This window comes from Dendrobates tinctorius, unplaced genomic scaffold (assembly GCF_039654945.1).
Source record: "Dendrobates tinctorius isolate UK_male_01 unplaced genomic scaffold, ASM3965494v1 ptg000038l, whole genome shotgun sequence".
Classification (NCBI taxonomy): domain Eukaryota; kingdom Metazoa; phylum Chordata; class Amphibia; order Anura; family Dendrobatidae; genus Dendrobates; species Dendrobates tinctorius.
In genome coordinates, this window is record NW_027361706.1 from 19,018,021 (window position 1) to 19,030,993 (window position 12,973).

General features: G+C 44.1%; 1 long non-coding RNA gene across 1 annotated transcript; it reads left to right on the top strand.

Moving 5' to 3' along the window:
• Positions 1-11,419: 11,419 nt before the first annotated feature.
• On the top strand, positions 11,420-12,600 carry LOC141088361 (uncharacterized). The gene is made up of 3 exons (XR_012231923.1): positions 11,420-11,505; positions 11,827-11,915; positions 12,550-12,600. It is a non-coding gene; the product is annotated as an uncharacterized lncRNA (long non-coding RNA).
• The last annotated feature ends 373 nt before the right edge of the window (positions 12,601-12,973 follow it).

Consider the following 12,973-nt stretch of genomic DNA (forward strand, 5'->3'; position numbering starts at 1 on the left):
GAGTACAGGACTGAGCACTGGAGTACAGGACGAAGACACGGAGTACAGGACTGGGCACTGGGGTGCAGGACGGAGACACGGAGTACAGGACTGAGGAGAGAGAGTGAGAAGGGGGAAACCCCTAAACACTTGGCCAGGATACCGTAAGGAAAGGCACACGATAATCAGGCATCTCCACCATGTTGGAGACGCCTGATATACCCCGTGCTGTTAGCTGATTGGGCGCTCAGGCTTCTGGGCGGGCGCTGCAGGGTTAAGAGACCTGCAGAGCGCGCGCCCGCGGCCTAAGGCGCCCGCACGAAGCAGGCACGCGCCGGACAGAGGGCAGCGAGGAGGAGGCGGGCACAGTGCGGCATGGCGAGCGCCGGTGAGTATAGGCAGCGGCGGGCCCCGCCGCTGCTGGGACGGCGGCGGCTACCACCGCCGACGTAACAGTACCCCCCCTTTACATCTCCCTCTCCTGAGGTTGGACAAAAACCTCCTTAAAAGAAGAGGAGCATTAACATTCTCCTTGGGTGCCCAGGACCTCTCTTCGGGGCCAAAACCCTTCCAATCAATGAGGTAGAGGGTACGCCCCCGAACTTGTCTCACGGCAAGAATTTCTTTCGCCTCAAAGACGTCATCGGCCCCTACTGGCGGAGGGGAAGGAGGTGAGACTGAGCGGTACCGATTCAGAACAGCAGGTTTGAGGAGCGAGACATGGAAGGCGTTAGGGACCCGAAGCGAAGCCGGCAACTTCAATTTATAAGCCACGTTGTTAATGCGTCCCAAAACCTCGAACGGACCGATGTACCGAGGACCCAGTTTGTAAGAGGGTATCTTCAAGTGGATATACTTAGTTGACAGCCAAACTTTGTCGCCAGGTTGGTATGGCGGAAGATCCCTGCGCCTCTTGTCTGCATGTATCTTAATCCGGATACTGGATCTTTCAAGTGCCTCTCTGGTCTCCTTCCAGACTTGAGAAAATTCGATAGCGAGGGCATCTGCTGCGGGAACACCAGAAGGCGAAGAGAGTGGTAGTGGAACACCAGGGTTCTGGCCGGAAACCACGAAGAACGGCGTTTTGGTGGTGGACTCATTAGGATGGTTGTTGTGGGCGAACTCTGCCCAGGGCAGAAGAGACACCCAGTTGTCTTGATGGGCGTTAGAGAAGTGACGTAGGTAGGCTGTTAATACCTGATTGATCCGTTCCACTTGCCCATTGGACTGAGGGTGATAAGCAGAGGAGAAGTCCAGAGATATACCCATGAGCTTGCTGAGTGCCCTCCAGAAGCGGGAGGTAAACCGGACCCCTCGATCGGAGACAATTCGTTGAGTGAGTCCGTGAAACCTAAAGATCTGGTGTATGAAGACCTTGGCCAGCTCAGATGCCGTAGATAACCCGGGAAGCGGGATGAAATGGGCCATTTTGGAGAAGCGATCGACCACTACTAGGATGGTAGTACACCCGGAAGAGCGTGGTAGATCGGTAACGAAATCCATACCAATCTGTCGCCAAGGGGCTTCAGGAGGAGGCAGAGGGTGGAGCAGACCAGACGGCAGACTTCTTGGTACCTTGTTCAGAGCTATGGGATGGAGGATATGTATGATGGGTATATGGACATGGGACTATGGGATGGAGGATGTGTGATGGGTATATGGGCACTCGACTATGAGATGGAGGATATGTATGATGGGTATATGGGCATGGGACTATGGGATGGAGGATATGTATGATGGGTATATGGGCATGGGACTATGAGATGAAGGATGTGTGATGGGTATGTGGGCACTCGACTATGGTATGGCGAATATGTATGATGGGTATATGGGCATGGGACTATGGGATGGAGAATATGTATGATGGGTATATGGGCATGGGACTATGGGATGGAGAATATGTATGATGGGTATATGGGCATGGGACTATGGGATGGAGGCTATGTATGATGGGTATATGGGCATGGGACTATGGGATGGAGGATGTGTGATGGGCATATGGGCACTCGACTAGGGGATGGAGGATATGTATGATGGGTATATGGGCACGGGACTATGGGATGGAGGATAATTATAATTTGCTATAACTAGCCACAGTTAGTTACTATGCCCGGGCAGCGCCGGGCTCTTCAGCTAGTGTATATATAAGTACAATCACATTCTGAAATGGTGGACAAACGAATACATGGACTTGTTACTTACTCAAGAGCTGCTTTTGCCGCCGCTCCCACCACCCAGTCAAGAAGAATCTAATGGTCGTCTCAGCCTGCCCACCAAATAAATGGAAAATTTATATTACTTCATATATAATCACTGATTATACACTACAAAATATTCTTTATTGGTGTAAATACACCTCAAAACGTAACTCTAAGTGATTATGTAAAAAAACAAAAATAAATAAAATAGGAATCAAGAGTAAAGGGCTGACCACCCCATTTACTTAGTTTACTAACTTTTATACAGTAATAATTCCAAAACTCTTTAGGGTATGTTCCCACGGTCAGTAAACGCTACAGTAAAGTATACCCCTTAAGGAACTTATTTAGATGTGTGGTGAGCACTTTGAACCCCCAAGTGCTTGACAGTTTATAATGTAGAACCATAAAAATCAAAAATCTTATTATATTTCACAAAAATAATCTTTTCTCCCCCAATGTTTTATTTTCCCAAGTGTAACATGAGAAATTGGACCCTAACAGTTGTGCAATTTGTCCTGAGTAGGCTGATACCCCATATAGGACTACGGGCTGAGCTGCAGATGGAGACAGTCAACATGCTGGTACCGGTCAGCACAGTCTGTGCTGACTAAAAGGATAGGACTATGGGCTGAGCTGCAGGTAGAGACAGTCAACATGCTGGTACTGTGCAGCACAGTCTGTGCTGACTAAAAGGATAGGACTACAGGCTGAGCTGCAGGTGGAGACAGTCAACATGCTGGTACTGTGCAGCACAATCTGTGCTGACTAAAAGAGTAGGACAACGGTTGAGCTGCAGGTAGAGACAGTCAACATGCTGGTACTGGTCAGCACAATCTGTGCTGACTAAAAGTATAGGACTATGGGCTGAGCTGCAGGTGGAGACAGTCAACATGCTGGTACTGGTCAGCACAGTCTGTGCTGACTAAAAGGATAGAGCTACTGGCTGAGCTGCAGGTGGAGACTGTGGAGACAGTCAACAATGTGCCTACTAATCATGGACGCTGAAGATTTGTCCCCCTGGGCCCTGGCTCAACCCATCATCAGCCCCCTGGCTCACTCCATCATCAGCTGGGCTCCCTGGCTCACCCCATCATCAACCAGGCCCCCTGGCTCCCCCATCATCAGCCCCTGGCTCACCCATCATCAGCCCCTGGCTCACCCCATCATCAGCCCCTGGCCCTGACTCACCCCATCATAAGCTCCTGTCTCTGGCTCACCCAATCATCAGCCAGGCCCCCTGGCTCCCCCATCATCAGCCGGATCCCCTGGCTCCCCCATCATCAGCCAGGCCCTTGGCTCCCCCAGACCCCCATCATCAGCCAGGCCCCTGTTTCCCTCAGGCCCACATCATCAGCCGGGCCCCTGGCTCCCCCAGACCTCCATCATCAGCCGGGCCCCTGGCTCCCCCAGACCTCCATGATCGCCGGGCCCCTGGCTCCCCCAGACCCATATCATCAGCCGGGCCTGGGCTGATTGATGGGGGTCTGGGGGAGCCAGGGACCCGGCTGATCATGGGGGTCTGGGGGAGCCAGTGGCCCGGCTGATGATGGGGGCCAGGGGGAGCCAGGGGCCCAACTGATTCAGCCAGGCCCCTGGCTCCCCCAGGGCCCAGACCCCCATCATCAGCGTGGTCGCCACGGGGAGAGGGAGGGAGACAGACAGAGACAGAAAAGAATACTTACCTGCTTGCTCGCCGCCGTCCACTGTAAGACGTCTTCTGCCACCGGCGCAGCCGCTCCCAGTCCCACGCCACGTGGCACGCTGCCCGCACACTGCTCTGCTCTTGGTCCGGAGTCAGGAATGAGGAAGTGGAGGAAGCACAGCAGCCGCAGCGTGTGACGTCACGTGAGGGGGTGGCGCTGGAGTGCTGGGCCATGGTGCACCGGGGGGGGGGAGGAGGGGGGAGGCAGGTGCTGCGCCGCTGCGACATGAACCACCATGTCATCATGTAATTAAAAATGGAGAAGAAGCCAGGGCCCCATACACGTGTAAGGGCTGTCATGCCCTGACCACCCCTACACAACCCAAATTTCTTCATATATACATATATATACAGTATATATATATATATATTTCAATGTCCACACTAATATATTTCTCCAGAACCACATCAGGATTTCTCAGGATATCCTCAAAGTGGCCGAATGATTTGTTGGAGAGCTTCGATTGTTCACAGAAGGCTTATGGGGCCCACAACAACATGAAACAGACCGCTGTGTCACACAACACTCAGGGATACTAAAATGAACAAATAAAATCAATTAGCATAAAACAAAAAACACAATTAAAATGATCAACAGGATACATGGAAATAGAATAAATAGTGGTCACTAAGGTTATAAGAATAGTAATGGCCGCTGTGTCTCGGTGATCAGATGACTCATGCGCAGTTTGGGACGACCTATGACTTACGGCCCCGCACACAGGGTGACGCCTTGCGTTTCACACTTGCCTTCCAGACGCGGGGATCCGGAAGTCACTGTTACTCATGTAGGAAGTTCGGAAAACGGCGCATGTCCGATACAAGCCTGATTAGTGCCGACACACATTACAGCTGCTGACATGCTATTTATAGCCATACATTAGGCGGGTTACACACATACCCCCATTTGAGGAAGCCAGTTGGGCGAAACGGCGCTGTTGGGGTGTAGCTGAGGTGGGCCTGTGGCCGGGACTTGCACTCATGTAAGTTTAAATGATGCACTTTGATTCATTCGGCAGCTCCATATTACATGCACTCGTGCACTTTATGATCTGATGGTCTCACAATTATTGTGATGTGATTATGATTTTGTATGTTCTGCGTAACAGCGCTCTATGTTATATATAAGCACTTTGCACTTTACAATATTCCTTTGATTGCTGTTACTTGCAACATATTGTATCACTGTATGTAATTATGATTTTGAAACGTTGTGAAGCTGCAGCTATTTTAATCTTATGTCCTTAGGCCACTGTGGGCTTTCACAGGCTATTTTTGAGATTATCATCCCGTTGCTTATTTTATTTTTTTGTATATTTTAATGACTTATTGTAATAAAGTATAATTTTTTAGTACATTTGGCCTATGCCTCTTTATCCCTTCTAAACTTGAATGGGATTTTGTTTCTTATAGCATCACAGTTAGTCTCTACAGCTCTATGGTGAAAGATTTTGGGAAAGTGGAAAGGAGAGATGATTTTGACCTATTGATGGGGTCTAGTTCATGTGTAAATTCCCTGGGTACCTGATTAATTTATCCATTGGGGTATAACAGTAAATGACACTGAGATAGATGGTAAACAATAAAGGGCTGGGATAAATTGAAAAAAGCAGTGACCAACAAACAATGGAGAGGAATGCAGTACAAACTGATTCATAATGTCATTTATGCTTTCCATTGTTCCTACAAAGATGCTTCATCACATTATTTAAGAAAATGCCCAACATGTAACCTAAAGCCAATTTGTTTGATAGCATCTGGCAATACCCATCCATCCAAAAGGTGCAGGAAGAGACCCTTCTCTATTTAGACAATGTTTTGAGAATTAAAGTCCTAAAGTCTCCTCAGGCATGTTTATTGTAAGAGAACATCGGGAGGATAGGGACAGAGTCCTGTCTATACAGATAATACACGTATAGTGGCTAGATAATGTATACTGAGATATTGGTTGGAGAAATAGACGCCTCAATTATCCAAAATAATCAAAACTGTAAAAACCTTATTTATGACAAACTTGAGAAAGACAAAGAAAAGTCAATGACTATGTGTTTTTCAGAAATGGAAATCTTTTATTGAATATAGCTATACACAATCTGATATGTAACAGCTGATGAAAGTATTCCGACACACATCCTTGTAGAATATGGAGGAACTTAAGAAGACATCAGGATAACGTAAAGTCTAAAGGATTCATACATTTACATCCATTCATATATGGATTATGGCAAAGTGTTTTTTTTTGGTTGATTTTCATGTTGACCTAAAATTTGAATCAGGTAAAATTGTGTCAAAAAATAGAAAATGATGGGATGGATTTGATACTTATTTATAAAGATGTGAATTGTGTTGGTACATGTCATGGAGATTCTATGATTATAACCTTATTTTCATGTATATTTTGTTTTGTCAAATAAAGTTTGTTTAAAATAAAAGAATCGGAACACTGGATTGATTATGACATCACAATTAGCCTTCACTACTTACAGAAGTGTTTGCATCCATATAGTCACTTTGACATTCCGTGTCATTGCCTTCAGTGATAAGCTACCTAGCTAATCATATAGTAATTGCGATTGGATTATTTGAAATGTCTGAAATTTCTCCAGACAAATTTCAGGTGTTAGCACTACTCCAGGGGATTCTTACCACATATGCCCCTGACAATGTGCTACCACTACCCGATGGCGTCCTCAGCTTCACTTACCGGCTGGTTATGAAGCTTGTGAGAGACTGCCTGAGCAAATACCGCCAAGGTCATATTAGCTCAAAATATCTTGAGCATTTACAGCAGAACATCTGGACCCTAGTACAGCAGGTAAGTAGCAAATAATCTGCACAAATCTTATAAAATAATTATTCTGGGAAATAATAATGGAGTACAAGTTTAAATTTAACCTGTACTAATTACTAAGATAAGAATAGCTGGGAGCCAAAATAGGGCATACAGGCTACACGGCGAGGGAAATTGTGGGATCTAAAGGGTTAATTGAATTAGGAGCGGGAAGGTTGTTTGTGTAGGGGAATAGGATTGGTTACCTTGTAAGGACCAGGAAATTTGACGTTTTTCTCCTCTCATTTTTTTCACCACTTTCTTTCAAGAGCAATAACTTTTTTTTTTAAAGGCAACCTGTCATGTAAAATAATGCTATCAGCCTGCACATATGGGGTTAATCTGCAGGTTAATAGTGTTCTGACCACATGTGGTCACCACACTGAGAGCTCCGTTGTTGGGAGGACATGAACTGTATTCCTCCTGGCAGCCTCGCTCTTTCAGTGATAGGGATGGTGACGGCTCGCTATCAGTCACTGCTGTCTGCTTAGTGAGTGGCGGCTCTAACCGTCCCCGGGACTGACAGCTCTAATATGGCCGCATGGTGTCAGAACACTATTAACCTGTAGATTAATGACATATCTGCAGTTAATACCATTATTTTACATGACAGGTTCCCTCTAGAGGTTCTCAAGTGATCGGATCCCTCAGCTGTCATGTAGTATTTGTAGAGCAGATACCAGGAGTAACACGGTGACATAAATGGCGTCCTCATTCTTCACTTTCTCTTATGATTTTCCTTTCTTGTTTCCTTTCATCTCTATAGGCTGAAGAAAAAACCCACAGTGAAGAACTGGCCTTTATTAAACAACTGGCCCACAACGTCCTGCTTGTACTGGAGTATCCGGCCTACTCACAGGAGCGTCTGGTAAGGATCCATCGTCTTCTGTATCTCATGTCCTTGTTGTCTGATCTTCTCCAGATCACCAGTCATATAGCAGAAGCTCAGATTTATGATGGTAGAGGCCTCCCTGTCCTTGTCGGGCAGACACAGGATACTTTATGGCAGCCTGTCTCTGCGGCTCATTCATCTATGGTGGCAGTCTGTACTCCGCGGTGTGGAGTTTGTATTCCCGCTTCTGTCTCTCTCGATAATCTCAGTTTTCCATCTTATAAATGCTTCAGTCCCGATAGAAGATATTAGAGAACAGTTGTAGATACAAGTCGCTTATACATTAATGTGGATTTACTGGAGGCAGCGGCCATGTATAGTCTGTCCAATACTGAAATTATCAAGTAAATCCAATGTTTAGTCCTTCCTGTCTACTGTATGTGGTGATGTAGTATTTGTGAAATGTTATATTAATTGTATATATTATATCCGTCAGGAAACATCAGAAGGCTACTCCAAAGAGAGGCAAAACCAAAATATTGCTGACCGTGATATCAGTCAGCCGGGGCAGAACTCTGATCCGATGGAAGGTAAGCCGATCATCTAATATCATACATATAAATATCAGGTTATAGAGAACGGCAGAGAATATGGAGATTTACTCTTCATCCACTGTATGAGGCCGCTGATGGCTCATGAACCCCCCATAGACTACAGTTTAGGGGGCTCATGTAATGCTGCTCCTCTCCTCTAGGCTCTTCTCAGGTCAAAAATGTACAAAGAGGCTCAGAGGTCCCCAATCATGTAATTGTTGAGGATTCGAACAGATCCTGAGCAATGACACATTCATAGTACAGTATATACAGTGTATAGATATGCCATAAGTGTATACAGTGTGCAGAATATCCATATACCTAGTATATTCCATGTACGCGGGTCTTGCTCTTTCCTTTATGATACGGATGTGTTATATATGTGCTGATATAGACTAATACATGACATCTCTTCATTATTTTATCATTATTTTAGGAATAACTGTGCCGGCAAATACTGATGGTGGAATATGTAAGACACCAGAGATCACCCAGGAATCTGCCAGAGTAAGTATCAGAGGGGCATCTGTATATTATCAGATGGCGGGTGTGAATTGCACATCCCATGTTATACCCCATATGACAATGGGATATCGCTGTCCTTATGTAGATCAGCCCTATTATGTCTGACTATGGCATTATAATTCTGCCTCCTCGATGTGATGTCCCTTATCCTCCCCTGCAGTACAATGATTTATGTGTATGGGGTATATCCCCTTATAATATAATAGGGTCTGTGGGGGTCCGGCTTGTATCACGTTCTCTACATCTGCTGCAGTGTAATCAGCGGGGACATAATATAGAAGGAGCCGTTCCTGCATCTGGAGCTTTTATCTCCTGCAGTTCCTATGTCTTAATGTCATTTCTTATTCTTTTATAGGCCTTGATCGGATCATTGAACCCGTGGAGAAATCCCTGTAAGAGCGACTATGACCCTATCAAGCTGATCAGCTGTGGAGGCTTTGGGTGAGCTTTACTTTGGTATAATATTTATTTCTCAGGGCTCCTTATGACGATGCCTATGTCTCTGTGTCCTGCCCGTGTGATGCTGCCATAGAGAATGATGAGTCCACATCACTGTCCACATCTAATGTTCTCCACTCAGGTCAATTAGGATGTGACGTGGATGAGGACTTCCATAGGTTATCATTTATGGAGTGTTATTTTATAGATTTCTAGACATGGATTTCTAGTGATGGCCGCACATCTAGTATTAACCATTAGTACGGGAGATCACTTGATGAGGTCTATAGATGGACTGTTAATAAGAATTAATAATAAATCATGGATTTTCCTCCTCTCCAGGGCCGTCCACTTAGTTCGCCATACAGACACAAACAAGATCTGTGCTATGAAGAAAATGGACAAGCAGAACCTGAAGCCAAGGAGCCTGAAATGGGCCTTTCAGGAGAGAGACATTGCTACATTCGCTGATTGTCCCTTTGTGGCCTCCATGCTCTGCTCATTTCCTACTAAACGTCATCTGTGTATGGTCATGGAGTATGTACCAGGTAGGACACATCCAATGTATCTATATGCTATCCTGTCCCAATATCTCCCCTTATTTCACCTTCACCCTCATCATGTGTAGTTTACACTGTAACAAACCCTCACTTGTTGTATTTGCTTTCTGCTCTAGGAGGAGACTGTGACAATCTTCTAAAGCACAGGGGTCCTTTACCTATCACCTTGGCCCGGCTGTACATTGCAGAAACGGTGCTTGCTGTGGAATATCTGCACAGCTATGGTGTGGTGCACAGAGACCTGAAGCCTTCAAAGTAAGTGACCCTTGAGGGGATGAAAGTTACAGCTTGTTATACAGTCTATGGGATATTACTTGGGGCTGACACCATCTTTTCTTTTACAGCCTCCTGATAACATCGACAGGACATATTAAAGTGACCGATTTTGGGGTTTCAAAAGTCGGCCTCATGAGACCATCATCAAAACTCTACACGGCTACAACGACGGACATCACCAGAGAGTTCCGTGATAAAGAGGTCGGCTTTACTTACAGGATCTTGTACTTTAAAAATCTCATCTCTTTCTCCTTCTGTGATAATTTCTCATCACTTTTCCACTGATGTTAATTTTTGTAATCATATTTATTAATCATCTCATTCTTCTATTGGTTTCCAGACTGCTGGCACCACAAGTTACATGGCCCCAGAAGTGATCCTAAAGAAGGGCTATGGCAGGCCCCTTGACTGGTGGTCAGTAGGGATCATCCTCTATGAGTTTCTTTTTGGATTTACACCATTTTATAGAGCTTCCGAAAAGGAGAAGTTACGCAGTATTGTCAGAGGTGAGTAAAATAATCTGAAGGCATGTCACGTCACTGTTATTTGGGTTGATTTGTTCTTTGGTTTAGTTTCTAGCTTTGTTAAAGACATTTTTTTATGAAAATAAATTAATAGGTTTTCTTTCCTTTTAATATTTGCTTTTTATATAACAGATGAAATAATTTGGAGATCTAATTACTTTCCTCCACCCGCTGCTCGGGGTATCATCACTCAGCTGCTCAGAAAAAATCCAGAACAAAGACTTGGGACAGGTAATATTATAATAGTATTGTTAATGACTTATTACAGCTCAAATGATTGTGTCCATAAGGATCAGCACTGAGATTCTCTACTCTACCAACTTGTCCATTCCCCATTCTTCATGCTACAATGTTCAGTATATTTCCTTCATGTTGTCTCTGTTACATCTTCAGTTCAGATTAATATAAACTGTACATATATGGAGTAGTTTCTCTGACAATGATTGTATCAATTTCTGTCTTGTTTTTCTTTTCCAGGAGGAGCTAATGAGATAAAAATGCATCCATTTATGCGTGTGTTAGATTTTAACAACCTTCTAAGTCAAAAGCCTCTGTTCGTTCCTGATCTTAAGTCAGATGAGAACACCCGCTACTTTAACAGTAAGTAAAATGAGACGTCATCTGCAGAAAACTGCTGAGTGTCTTTTCTTTCATTATATGTGATAATCAGTTCCCATGATTATTAGTGATAACATGGTGACTGTCTGACCGGGTCTTATACTAATAATCTCTGATAACTTCTGTACTTTGCAGCTCGCATTGGGAATTACAAATTTAGGAATTCAGATGAAGAGGACACAAATGAGGACAATGGCTGTCCAGAAATAAAAAACTTTGTTTCATCTTCTCAAAAGTTTTGTAAAGTAAGTATGTGGTCAATAAAATGTATAAAACCTATAATTATAAAAAAAGTTGAAAAATATATCTATTTTCTATATCTCTGTGTGTTTTAGCTATATACCACCAATAACATGATGGTGACCAATGAAGAGCCCATGTCACCTCCATTGTGCTCCCCAGAGAACAGTGAAAAACACTCAGACATGTGAGTAGATTATTATTATTATTATTATTAGGTTAAATTCTGATGTATGTTTAGACACAAGTTACACAAATCTAAATCCAGCATCCACCACCCCATGATAACTGGTTTCTGTGCAGCTTGCTTGTGATAACCCAGAAGTATCATTTGATCATTGTGACCAGCCATTCATTTCCAGCTCATTATAGGCCAATATTACTAGTTAGACTTTATTCGTGCTGGTGGAATGGCGCCCTGAGCAGGGTGTCCCCTTCTTGTTGTTCTAAGTGGTCTTTTGCATTTGATTTTCACTCATAATTTACTTGACTTTCTTCTACCAAACAGGCAGCAAGAACCTCCCCATTCCAAAACTGATGATGACAATCAGTGTTTCACTGCTAAAAACAGTGAGCCATCCTCGCCCTCATTATCAGGTATGTACTGGTTTATATGCCATCCTATTATAGCTTATAACACAAAAGTATAATATGAATTTGCATATGAAGGATCTGAAAATTCCTTACTTTATTCCCACTGCCCCCCTGAGTATTAAAATTTTCGTTTTGCTAAAATCCACAGTATGGATCCAGAAATATTGGCCTTTGTATTTAGTGCTAATTTTTATGGTCTTTACCAAGGGGGCGGTGCTCCCAGGATTATCTGGGGGCGTGTCTTCAGGCTGCTCTGCTGTTTTATACTGTGAGCCACACCCCCATGGTAAAGAACATAAGAATTAGCACTGACTAAAAAGACTCCCATCTCTGGAATCGTAAGGGGGATTTTAACAAAACCTAAAACAGACGTCTAAGGGGAGCAGGAGAAATAAAGTAAGAGTGCATCTTGGATATTTATGACGGGTCTTCTTTAATCTTACGCTGAAGTTTTATTATTATAACACTTTGGCTTGCTGCAAGTAATGTCATGTTAATAAGGGGACATCGTTCCTTTGGGAGACACCACATGGCGGCACATAGAGGCTACAGGTGCATATTAACCAGTTTGCATAACTCTATAAAGATAATCTATTAGGAGTTTATAATCAACATCTTTGTCTAACTTTTTCATTAGAATCTCCAGTTCAGGAGAGAGAGAAATCTGCACAAAAACTGAGAACAAAGCAAAAAGCAGATAAAGTAGAAGAGGGGAAGAGGAGGCGAGGTAAGTGTGACCATAATCTCCTTGTTGTATGAGGTCAGTGAGAAGAAGTCATGTGAAGCAGATGTGATCTGTCAGTGGTGGCATTGCACATGTTTGATAACTGACAATGATCCGACCTCTGTATGGAGAAGATTCCTCTACTGTCCGGTCACAGTGACACCACAGTAGTGTTCTCTAATATGGAGTCCCATTACTTACTTTAGTTTTACATCTTTTCTCATAGGTTCCGTCTTCCGTCGGTTTATATCATCCTGTCGGCGTGGTTTATCCAGGGCTGCTCGTACTATCAGACATAGCTGCATATTTGCCTGCTGTCACCAGTGCACCAGAAACA